The following is a 13,133-nucleotide window of genomic DNA, read 5'->3' as shown; positions in this document are numbered from 1 at the left end:
TTGACTCATGGCTTGTTGACTTCCTCTTGCAGTCAGTCTTAATGAGCCACGTTACCACAGCTTGAGGATTTTTGCATGTGCACATTACGCAATGCTTGTGGATTTTGGGACCAGATTCAGGGCGGAGCTGGCGGGGTGCATGCCCGTAGAGGAGCATGGGCAAGTTCAGGGGTTAAAATGTGTAGGTCACTGATGTGATATTACATTTATTTTTCCAAATATTACCGGGATCAGGCGGCACGGCGGTCGAGTGGTTAGCGGGCAGACCTCACAGCTAGGAGACTAGGGTTCAATTCCACCCTCGGCCATCTCTGTGTGGAGTTTGCATGTTCTCCCCGTGCATGCGTGGGTTTTCTCCCGGTACTCCGGTTTCCTCCCACATTCCAAAAACATGCTAGGTTAATTGGCGACTCCAAATTGTCCATAGGTATGAATGTGAGTGTGAATGGTTGTTTGTCAATATGTGCCCTGTGATTGGCTGGCGACCAGTCCAGGGTGTACCCCGCCTCTCGTCCAAAGACAGCTGGGATAGGCTCCAGCACCCCCCATGACCCTCATGAGGAAAAGCGGTAGAAAGTGAATGAATGAATTACCGGGATCAACCGGCAAAGTCCCAAAGTCAATCACGTTAGACGGGTTGGCAACCCCAGTTTTATTGGCTCCAAGACATTTGCCCTTTCAATGACAATTAAAAGTAGATGCCCAGACAATTAAAATCCTGGCGTCATTTCCATCAAGCGATACTGTTACAAATGGTCTACAAATTCGAGCACGTGGACGTGGACATCCATCATCATCTGTCATTTTCATCAGATTTGCACAGCACCACAGCAGATGTCCATCAATGCAACGACTTCTGTGACCCTGACAAAAAAAGTTTGAACGCCTCCACACATCCACACGACCAATTACAAGCCGCATTCATTCATTGTACTCCATTAAAATCTTTGCATGGACATCTGCCGCTGCAGCCTCTCTCAACCTCACCTCGGCCTGGCCCGCCTCCAGTCGGACGCCTCTCCGATTTAGCTCCAATTTGGAGCCTGCTGGATGTTGGCAGACGCTCTAAAACGTCTCAATGGGATGCCGATAAGCGTCCTCACGCTCGCAAAAGAAAAAAGTCTGTCTCATGTGGACAGCTTTGCCAATGGCGAGGAAAAAAAGGCTGGTGGGATCAAGATAATGGCTTGTGAAGGAACGAGATTAGCTGCCTTTGTGAGCGGTCTGATTGTGCGGACAGAGCGCCGGAATGACAAGTGCAACCTTGTCGCTGGGACTAGCCGGGCCGCTAATTAGACCACACAGACAGCAGTGACAGGACAAGTCATATACGAGCTCTTTACTGTCAAAGACTGATGCTTATTATCACCACTGGTAAATATTATAAGCCATGTTTGCATGAAGCACATAATGATCAGTCTGACGTGGCTCAAACCGTAAAAAGTGACGCATCTGCACCGCAGTTCTGTCATATCCTTTGGCAACGGTAGAATGCCTCAAATGTTCATACAACCTTGGAGGTTGAATCATCATCATTCGCAAAAGATGGTAGCCACAGAGATCAGTTAGCATCATATAGCATCATAAAGACGGTGAAAATGGCATCATCACTTGAGCACATGTCAAACTATTACATCCTGTCTGTACAAAATAAACCTGTCCTCAATTTAACACCAAAGCATGTTAGGGTGGTAATGTTTGTCATTCTTTCATTCATTCATTTTCTACCACTTATCCTCATGAGGTGTGCGGGTGTGCAGGAGCCTATCCCAGCTGTCTTTGGGTGAGAGGCGGGGTCAAATCACATCAACTTATTTGTATAGCACTTTTCCTGCAAAGACATGCAACACAAAGTGCTTTACATAATTAAAACAATTACCACAATTAAAAGGAAAAAACAAAGAAACAAGAGAAAGCCCTTCCTTCCCACCCTCCATACTAGACACACACACACACACACACACACAATCACACACAGTAGGGAGACATGACATGGCAATGATGATCAAGGAAACGCCACCATTGGGGCCGTCCACACTGGGAGGAGCTGCAGGCCGTGCCATCAGGGGACCAGCACCCGGGCCCCCCGGCAGATGGCCGGTCTAAGGGACCCAAGGATGGCACCCCCTCAGCAGACCCGACACAGCCCCCAGTGTGGAGGACCCCCCTGAGGAAACACTGGAGTTAAAAGCTGAAGACTAAGAGCATAAAATAGGACTAAAAAGATAAAAACATAACACTGGAGTTAAAAGCAAAGGTAGGAGTTAAAAGTTAAAGGTACACCCTGGACTGGTGGCCAGCCAATCGCAGGGCACATATAGACAAACAACCATTCACACACTTAAAAGGATAAAGTGGTGGATCGGCTATAACTTTATTGAAACAAACAAATACCCATACCGAGGAGTAATGCTAGCTACTGGAGCTGCTGCATCATCTTTGAGTGTGGAAAAATGAATGTCAGTTAATGTTAGACTGAACTAGCGGATACTGGCTCTCAACTTAGATCAGATGGTTGCTAGGAAGATTCAGATAGATTCTTGTTTTTTTACCTGGGGACTATACTGAATTTACCAGCAATTTACCAACAGGGAGCACAAGTCTTTTGCTGAAAGCCATCCAACCAGTGGGCATCCCAGTGAAAGCGACTATTGTAAGTGACTGTTTTGTTATGTTCTTATTTTATGGCTTAGTGTTGCACTATAACTGGATCTGCCTAGCACCCATCAATGTTATTCTCTGCCTGAGGCCAGTAAAAGTTAAAAGTAGTCTGTAGTCAATATAGTCTGATTAGTGCCGTGATTAGTGGTAGCAAATGCACTTTCTATGACCAAAGTAGCATTTGTTACAACGAACTGAAGTCCATCTGGATGAAATCAATGCGCCCAAGAAAGAAGTTCCAGAAATGGTGAAAATGACCAAAGTAGGGCATATACTTTAAATATGGTCTAGTATATGTACTACACGGCGGTCAAGTGGTTAGCGCGCAGACCTCACAGCAAGGAGACCAGGGTTCAATTCCACCCTCAGCCATCTCTGTGTGGAGTTTGCATGTTCTCCCCGTGCATGCGTGGGTTTTCTCCGGGTACTCCGGTTTCCTCCCACATTCCAAAAACATGCTAGGTTAATTGGTGACTCCAAATTGTCCATAGGTATGAATGTGAGTGTGAATGGTTGTTTGTCTATATGTGTGTCCAGGGTGTACCCCGCCTCTCGCCCGAAGACAGCTGGGATAGGCTCCAGCACCTCTGCAACCCTCGTGAGGATAAAAATGAATGAATGTGTCTGTCCCTACATGGTCACAGCATGTACCATATATAAAACAATAAACATTGGAAGTAATAAGTGATAGGCGGAATAGGTGAATCCCCAATATGTGCATTGTTAGCTGCCTTATGCTATCAGTTTTTCACACTTTAGAATGCACAGAAAAGGGGAAGTGTGTGTTGATGTGTGTTCATGTCTCATAAAAGATTGTGAATGATGGGCAACATTTTTTGCCCAAGTGCAGTTTCCCTTAACAGCGTTTTTAGGTGTGTTTCCATCATGGACATCCATAGGGTCCAACAAAGTAAAAGAAGATTTAGCCTGGAAGCGTGGAGGAGATACGAGCAGGGTCAAGCTGGCACCTTCTTCCATAAATCCTCTTGATTATTTACTGAGTTAATTAGACACCAAACCCCCTCTCCATCTCCACTTGATCCTCTGGTAATTGTCCATGTTGACACAGCGGCATTGCCCCCTGGGGCGTCTTCAGAGAGCAAAACAAAAGAGTCATATTACGTGATGGAAATGCTTTCAATTAAATTCCTCCACGATGGGGCTGGTGATAACACCATGCACTGACTTTTGTGGTTAACCTGATAAAGTCATGATGATACCCGAGCGTTGCTATGGTGACATCAAATCTCGCAGCTTGGCAAACGAGGCAAAGGCAGTATAGGCTTGGAGAAGATGGAATGTGAGAATATGTATGCTTACATTGTGCTACCTTCATGTACTGTAGCTTGTGGTCGGAGAACAAGTCCACTGGAGAGAATATGAGGCTAATAGTTTAAAGTGTGTTATGATTCCACTTGCACAAGGTCGGGCTGCAAATGAAACTCTATAAATAAATGAGAAGAAATTAAATGCTTTCATAACACAGCACAGTGCTACTTGGATGCTTCTTCATTGACTTCAATCTGATTAGAAATGAGGAAGATTATTAATCAGACTGCGACAGTGTGAGCTCTGACACTTCGACTTGGGGCAACCTCTGGAGGATAGCCTTTAAATCTGTAGCGTTCTGAGGAAAACGTTACATTTATGCTGTGAGGTAAGTTTGGTTCAATTCTACTGTCAGTGAACATTACATTCTGCTCACTATGGAACTTTTATTTTTTATCTGTGTATCTGTTACAGCTTTATTTGTTTTGGTTTGTTAGAGAAAAACCTCATTAATGTTTCATTAATCCAACAAAACCACGACTGACCACTAAGCTGACAGCTCACTGGCTCCGCCCAGCGGGGCCGCCCCACCATCTAAAAAGCAGCGGTGTATAGTAATATACTGTATATTATATATTATACAACTCTGTCTTTATGTATTTTTTATACTGAATACTTACTCTTACTCAAGTAGGGGCTACTTTTTACCTTTATGTGACTTACATTATGTTATACTAATAGTACATACTTGAGTACAAAGACTCAGCAAGATGCTTGTTTGCCGTTAGCATTTTTTTACCTGAGGACCGGAGCACACGTCGTGTGCTGGAAGACACAGCCATCCCAAGGAGAGCAGACATCCTAAGTGTTGTTGCTGCTGCTGTTATTGAAAGAAGTAACATAAGTATGTTTATCAATGCACCAATGAAAGAAGTATCAGTAGTGTTTTAAATAATCAAAATACAGCAAGATACCGCAATTATTACATGTTATCATCAGTGTACGTTAGGGTGCATCAAATTTGAATGGGAAATTTTAATTTCATAATATCAATTTGGCTGGCATTTCATTTTTTCTAATGAACATAAAAATGTCTTCTGCAAAGTTTTGAGGAAATCAATTGAGATTTAGGGGTGTCATCTCACACATAAAGTTTTGTAAAATTTCGGAAAATGTGCAATTTCTAATCGAATTGCCAAAAAGTTGTACAAAGAGTACAATGAACTTCTATACAACATCATTTTTTATAGGGTTATCAAAGTAAATATATTTGTTTTCTCTTTGGTCAGATTGAGTATTTCTCAGAATTCAACTTTCAAGATTCTCCATTCATTTGTCCTATTGACAAAATGAATGGCAGTAAATGGGACATGTTCACACGGCCTTACCCTGAATTTTATGTTGCATATTTTTTTAATATTTGACATACATATAAAGTTGAAACACTATATTTTTAATTTTATTTGTATTTTATTTTAAACACAAGGGGCAATAGTAACATATTTAAATAACAATTCATGGCGACCATTGAACTGTTGACCACTTTATTCCACAAAAACAGATGTATGGTGGCACCCCTAAATAATCATGTATTGGAAAAATATTTTGTATGTTGTTTCTACTTATATGTATATAACACTTTTAGTACCCAGTTTAGTACTTTTAGTACCCAGCCATATCAAAATTCAATAATTGGGTTTTTTGATGCACCCTTGTGTACGTGTTAATCAACGTTGTTAGAGGGTTTTTTTTTTAGAGGGATTCATAGTCGAAAACGGTGTATCCCAATGACAGCATTGTAAGCTAGCTCAAATTAACTAGTTTTCTTGTGTTTTAATGCACAGAAAAGGGAAAGAAGTACGTGTTCATGCTTCACATAAGGACTGTGAATGACGGGCAAAATTTAAAAAAAAGCGCAGTTCCCTTTAAAATTCACCAGAGATGCGCCAAGGCGTCATTTCACATATTCAATGTGTTTTTTTAAACATTGTGATATTTACTTCATCGGTAGGTCATTTTATTGTAGCCATATACTTAAAGACTTAAGTAGCTTTAATTTGTTTCCTTGTTTGCCCTTTCCCTCTGGTTTTGTCTTCTTGTCTTGTCTTGTGAATTTAATATTTTAGGCCCAGCATCATGACACTCCTCATAAAAAAACTTGCTCTGATGCTGGCTTGATCATAAATACCAGTAAAGGCAACTTCTTGTCCAGTGGGAGTCGTAATTTTTTCCTCCATCTTCATGGTGCATTTTTTTTGACTGATGCCATGGAGCCATTTAATAGTCTGGAGAATACATTAGTGGAATCCGAAGCCCTAAAAAAGATGTTTAATAACCTCATACAAAACCCATACAATTATTGTTTGGATGTAAATCAAACTGGTTTTGTTCTGGATTCAGTTGTTCCATTTTTATTTTTATTTTTATTTTAATGGCACATCCTATTGCAGCATCAGTATGCTGATAGTAAACATGGAGGCGGAGTCTGCGCTGTGCACTCACATCCATGTGGGTCTGCTGAGAGGAAGCGCCTTGAAATCCTGAGAGATTTAAAAAAAAAAAAAAACATGCAACAGCACAAGTCCTCACACACGATGTCCTCAGCGTCTCCCCGGCTGACAAGATACATATTTACACACGGCAGAGGCCTCTGCCCGTACGTTGTATGTCGTCACCTCACTCGCCTAGAGAAGCACGTGAGGCGCGTTTGATTCCCACAGACAGATGGCCTGCTCTGTGGCGAGCCGCTGCGTTACAAACAGGCTTGACGGGGACGTCAGTAATTGTTGCGAGAGTGTAAGATTGTATCTTTGCCTGCTTACGCTAATTAAAATGACTCACTGGCCTCCCGATGGCGGCGAAGGCGGCTATCGCTTGTGCAGCCTGCTGGCCTGAGACTTGAAGGCTTTTTGTCGAACAAGTGGGTGTCCGGCCGGGCTGCTTTTTAGCAAAACGCTACAGGGAGAAGAAGCTTCTAAACAGCAACATGCAGGACTCACCGACATGAATCTTTAATTAGAGCCGTTACAGTGTCAGGCAACATGGCTGCCAGTGTGTGGCTGCAGCAAAGATACAAACAGCATGCAGCCGGGGACAAACTACAGACCTTCGACTGGGCTCATTTTGTCTCATAAAAGTCAAAGCAGTGTTGATCTGTCAAGACTTTGGCTTTCTTCTCAGCACAGCAAGGAAGGTCTGGAAATGAAGCTTCTTCATATTCCAAGATTCTAACGTGACCATATGCATTTTGGGTACAACACTATAATCCAAACCTTGGAATGATGTCATCTATGTGATGGTGTGAATGTGTTATCGTGATGGTATGAGTGATCTCTTGTTGATGCTAACAGTACAGTAATTCTTGTTATCCGCTGAGATGATGTCCTCTGGAGACTGCGTTCCCTTCCCACATTTTCATTTCTCCTCCCAGCGATGCGCCGATGGTCTTGTGTTGAAAAATACGAATGAAGTACCTGCTGTGATTTTGTTGTGACAGCTGCTGCCGGAGAAAAGAAGCCCTCGAGACACAAACAACCTGTTTCACTCTGGCTGAAGATCCACTTGAAAGCTGACGAGGCTCCTGGGACACCAGAATGTGACTTTGGTAATTGTCGTGATGACTGCTCACCTCCTTCCCAGCTGGACGCAGGCTGAAGGTTTTTTTTTTTTTATAACAATAACAGACCCAAGACAGTTTTTTTTTTTTTGGTGTGGGTGGGGTGTTTTGCTAAGCATTTGGGAGTGATGAAACGTCATTCGCCATGGGATGATCCATTTGGAGGTAAGAGCTGATTCCAAAGCGCCTGAAGCAACGTTCCTTTTATCGGCTCTCCTCAGGAAGACCCTGTGATGGGTGGGGGCAATTAAATTGTAGAACTCCGTATTCCACTGGGCCGGTCAGCATTACAGCCGCTGTAAACTGACACCGCATCTGTTATTTCACTTTCCATTTCCATTTCCAACCTGTTTTATTTGTTTCCTATACTTTTGTTGTAGTTTAACTATCATGAAATGTAAGTTTATTATAATAAAATACACAATTGATCTCAAGCTTGTGTGGAGAGAAAGTCTGCCATTCTCTTGATTCCTCTCCTGTCTACTCTGTTGCCATTGGTCAGGATAGAAAATTGTCTCCAGACCCTCATGGTCATTAGCAAGCAAATAATTGGATACTGGATATATGCATCACTGTTGGAGAATCCAGTATTGAACTGTGCTTTGTTCACAAAACAGCTGTCGATGAAGAGCAGACCTTAGTGACTAGGTAGGTTTTTAGCTCCCTAGAAAACAACAAAAAAATTTCCTCACGAGGGTCGCGGGGGTGCTGGAGCCTATCCCAGCTGTCTTTGAACGAGAGGCGGGGTACACTCTGGACTGGTCGCCAGCCAATCCCAGGGCACATTTAGACAAACAACCATTCACACTCACATTCATACCTATGGACAATTTGGAGTCGCTAATTAACCTAGCATGTTTTTGGAATGTGGGAGGAAACCGGAGTACCCGGAGAAAACCCACGCATGCACAGGGAGAACATGCAAACTCCACACAGTGATGGCCAAGGGTGGGATTGAACTCAGGTCTCCTAGCTGTGAGGTCTACGCGCTAACCAATCTCATAATTCTTATAAATATATTTTCCTTAACATTAAATACAGTTACAATTAACAGATATATTCCCAAAAATGTCCTCCCACATTCCACCAGGGTGTGAGTGTGAGAGTGAATGGTTGTTTGTCTATATGTGCCCTGTGATTGGCTGGCGACCAGTCCAGGGTGTACCCCGCCTCTCGACAGCTGGGATAGGCTCCAGCATGCCTGCAACCCTAGTGAGGATAAGAGGCATGGGATGGATAGATTCCAAAATATGTTTAAAAAGTATGTGAAATCAAAAAACAATATTCCAAATCTGAAAATGTGACCGATACAATGTAATATACAGACAACATTGAGGTACTATCACTTTCAGTAATACTGAAAGCAGAAAATACAGCTGCAAATAGTCTGTTGACCTGAAATAGAGTTTCCTTAGATGCTGTATGTGCATGACAAAATGGTGGTGTATTTTTCATCACCGCAGTCACTACTCTATATGTATCCGATACACGATCCATTCTGTGCATGTACACAATGGATCTACATACGTTTGGCAGCTTGTTGGCCTATTGTTTGTTAGCCACGCATCAAGCAATCTGATTTGTACTGCATTATATACGTCACTTCCTCACCACCAATATACCTTATGTCGGTGCTTCAGGGGTCACCATCGTGAAGATGCCTGACACCCGGGTTCGATTCCCCCCTTGGTTGACAATGACATTGTAAGAGAAAGAAGATACTCCCCTGATGCCCCACTCATGTATCGGGGTTATACACACACCCATTCTTCTGGCATGGTTTATCGCACCCATGCTAGATAACCTCCTGACTGAGAGGTCAACCATGTTTGAAGGGACTTCCTGATGCCCCCTTGTCCCTGGAGGGGCGGGGGGCTTTTTATCAAAGAGTGACCTCCTGTTTGTAACCCTAGGTTACAGATAGCCTCCTGCTGTGCCAACTATCCTTGAAGGGACAGCAGGATGTGCTTGAGTACAAAAGTTGAAGCGCTACATTAAGTCATTCACATATTGTGTAATGTTATACATGTAAAATATACATTTTTCCATCACACTGCTCATTTTGATTTTAAACACACAAAACACACAAGTTTTTCTTTATAATGTTACAGTCGTTTTTCATGCGAAAAATCTTCAGTTTAAAGCATTCTTTCAATTTTTATTGCATCAGGGACGCCAGATGAATACCTATGAACATCACTTCCATTATTGCTTCTTACAGCAGTTTCCTTGGGAATCCCAATACGTTGATGTGCATCTTTGACGGTAGCTACAATTTGCGCTTGATGCTCCACATTAGGATTGCCTGGCCTCCACTGAGAGCCACATGGAAAACGTCCATTTTTGACTGACTTTGAATGCTCCATACGCACCATTCCCCATCTTTCATCCCAAATTTGGAGCACATTCTTTCCCCCTGATAGAAGTGTTGCAGTCTGCCAACCTGACACAACAGATGGTTTGTGTGACAACTCCATGTGGGGATGAACACACACTAACTGGAAAACAAATGCAAAAATAACCTGAAAGTTGACTGGATGAAGGCTGAGTGTGTCACATGGTCGATAAGGGACCAATCACATCGTGCAGCTTGTGTTGAAGTTGAAAATTCTGCCATCTTTCATGGTCGCTGACTTTGGCCGTTTAGCAGTTAACACAGCCCGCTAGTAAATGCTAGTTTTTACCATTATTGCTTTTCATTAGACAAATATAGAAGTAACATTAGAGTCCTTTACTTACAATTAAAAAAAAAAAAGAATCCAAATGTGTCTGTCCGACTGTTGGAAATTGGTCAAAATAGATTTGAGCAGTTTGACAGCAGGGCTCCAGACTGGGACTGAATGGTCCCATTTTGTGAATAAAATTTGAGACATTGTGAGTAAATTTACTACCACAACTCGTGCATGTATGCGTTGCGTATTAAGTTCAGGGGCAGACTTACCATTAGGAAAACACAGGCAATTGCCCGAGGTTACTAGGAACCTCCAAATGTCTAGTTGAGGAAATGGGAGAATTTTCTCATTCACACATAAGATGATCAATATTAACATTTGGCACGTATGGAATTACTGAAGAAATATCCACCCATATAGTGCGGGGGGGGGGGGGGGGGTTGTTGCATCCGATGAGGTATCGCTCTTCTCATGGACCCTCTCCTGTGGTGCTTTCCTCTCTGTTCCTTATTGGTACTTTTGCCGTGCGTGCCTCGGGGGTGTGGCTGTGCTCAGCTCTGTGCGGGGTCCGGTTCTCAGTGCCATGGCTCCTTGAGGCGCTGTGGTGGTGGGTGTGTCATCGGGGCGAGGCCCCTGCTATTCTGGTGGCTGTCGGGGTGTGTGGCTCGTCAATGGCTCTTTGTGGTCTGCTAGTGGCATTGCCGGGGGTATCTCTGGCAGGGGCCCCTGTGTTGGGGTGGCTCGGGGGCCGTCGTTGGGTGGTTGGACAGGGCGGACTGGTTGCCCTTCTGGGCTGGGTGGGGTCTCAGGCATGTGCTCCAGCCTGTGGCTTCCCTGGGCCGGTCATGTGCTGGATGGCCTGTCAGTCATGTATCCTCTGACCGCCTGCCACCCACGGGTGGTCCATAGTTGAGCATGGCGAGGGTATGGGGTTGCCTTGTGGTGGCTCATTTGCCCCCGGCATGCCTCTGACTCAGTCACCCCTCAATTTTAATCTTGGTTATAAAAGACAGTTGTCATTTATTGTTCAAGTATTGATCAGTAATACGGTGAAAATTTTATTTTCCTTTATGTTCGCAACCACTGTGTTCTTAGTCAAAAAAAAGTTAGTTTGGAGCTCTGCACGCTGATTTCTCACCAAGACTGCAGCCTCCCAAGCTCAGCAGTTCTTTTTTTTTATGTATGTTTGTATTTACTGGAGGTGCTGCTCGTCAGCCTCAAGACCCCTGAAAAGCTGAGGGGGCTTTCCATCAGCAGCAGACACACAATGAGGAGCTGACAAGCACGTTATTGCAAGTCATTCATCACCTGCCTTCATCAGTGCACCTGCAAACACAAACACTGAAATGTTCCAGAGAGATATATGGCCGCTCGCTGCATTGCTGCAACCATGTGCTACAAAAATTGGCTTGTTTTTACAATTTTTTGGAACCGTTTTCAGGCAGAGCTGTTTCCCCTTAGCTACAACAGCAAAGGTTTGACTAAAGTCCTCAGCAGGGACATCCTTCCCAGAAGCGGGAGCACAGGACAGATCAAAAGGCGAAAGAAGAAACGCGAACAATCCATTTAGGTGTGTACCTCGTGGGGTTTGGACCCCTGTGTGCGATGTGCTGGCAGTGTCATGGCAACCGCAGTAATTGATTGGTCCATGTCTCCTGCAGTGCACACTGCTGGTCTTGTTATTTGGGGTATTGAGTCCCTCTCTCTCGCTCTTTTTTTTTTTACACCGAGCCCCTCCGGAGTAGGCCTGCAAAGATGGCCAACCGTCACGGACCTGAACATTCCATTTGGTTCCGGATGACTTTGAAGGACAGGAGAGATGGAGACAGTTGGGGACAGCAGGGACAAAAAGCTGAGGGAAATTCAGTATGACTGCAATGATGGCATCCATCACTAGGGCGTCTTCATTCAGAAGTTCCATCATCTTTCTTTTCTCAACGATTAAAAGAAAGTAACCAGTTAACAACCACGGTTCGATTCCCCTCTCGGGTGTCTCTGTGTGGAGTTAGCATGTTCTCCCTGTGCATGCTAGGTTAATTGGCGAATCCAAATTGTCCATAGGTATGAATGTGAGTGTGAATGGTTGTTTGTCTATATGTGCCCTGTGATTGGCTGGCCACCAGTCCAGGGTGTACCACTACCACTACCCTAGTGAGGATAAGCGGTATAGAAAATGGATGAATGGATAAACCAGTTAATGTCTTTCAATGTACTTGCATGTATAAACACTTCATTTCACTTCTCATCTATCACTGTGTTTGTCTGCTATATGATATATTTAACTGACATGGATGATCCCAACAACTAGTGACTACTAGTGACTACTAGTAAATACTTATACTATATACTTATACTAAAAACCGAGGCTGACAAACGATTAAAATGGAATCAAATTAATCACAGCTTTAACATTAATTAACCATGATTAATCACCACTAGCAACTATGTCTGAAATATGCCCATTTTTTGCTGTATTTAAAGAACAGAAACATAATGACAGGACAGGACTATACAGTATATACAGTATAAAACCTGGACTTACGAAAACCTCATTATACAAAAAATTAAGAATACGAAACGGGCTGCAAAGAAATTTCCGGCCCATTTCCGCCCCCCTAAAAAACAAAACAAAAATCAAACTCCCTTTTCGAAAAATGTCATCCTCCCAAAATCAATTTGGTAGCATCACATGACGGCTTGTTGTGTTTGTTGCCTTCCTGTTGGCTATCTCGGTTATCTCCCAGAATCTTCAACGATGCCAGATACGAAAGCCCCTCTGGAACGAATTAATGTCATATCTCGAGGTATCACTCCAAATGAACTGAATATGTCAATCAACCTAAAAGATACCAAACAAGTCTAAAACTCCATTTGTCTAACACTAGTCTCTTTAATAGTAGCATTTGAATGACCCT

The sequence above is a fragment of the Doryrhamphus excisus genome, linkage group LG1 (genome assembly GCF_037039965.1).
Source record: "Doryrhamphus excisus strain RoL-2023G ecotype Guam linkage group LG1, RoL_Dexc_Guam_v1.1, whole genome shotgun sequence".
NCBI lineage: Eukaryota > Metazoa > Chordata > Actinopteri > Syngnathiformes > Syngnathidae > Doryrhamphus > Doryrhamphus excisus.
This window is presented reverse-complemented; position numbering follows the sequence as displayed.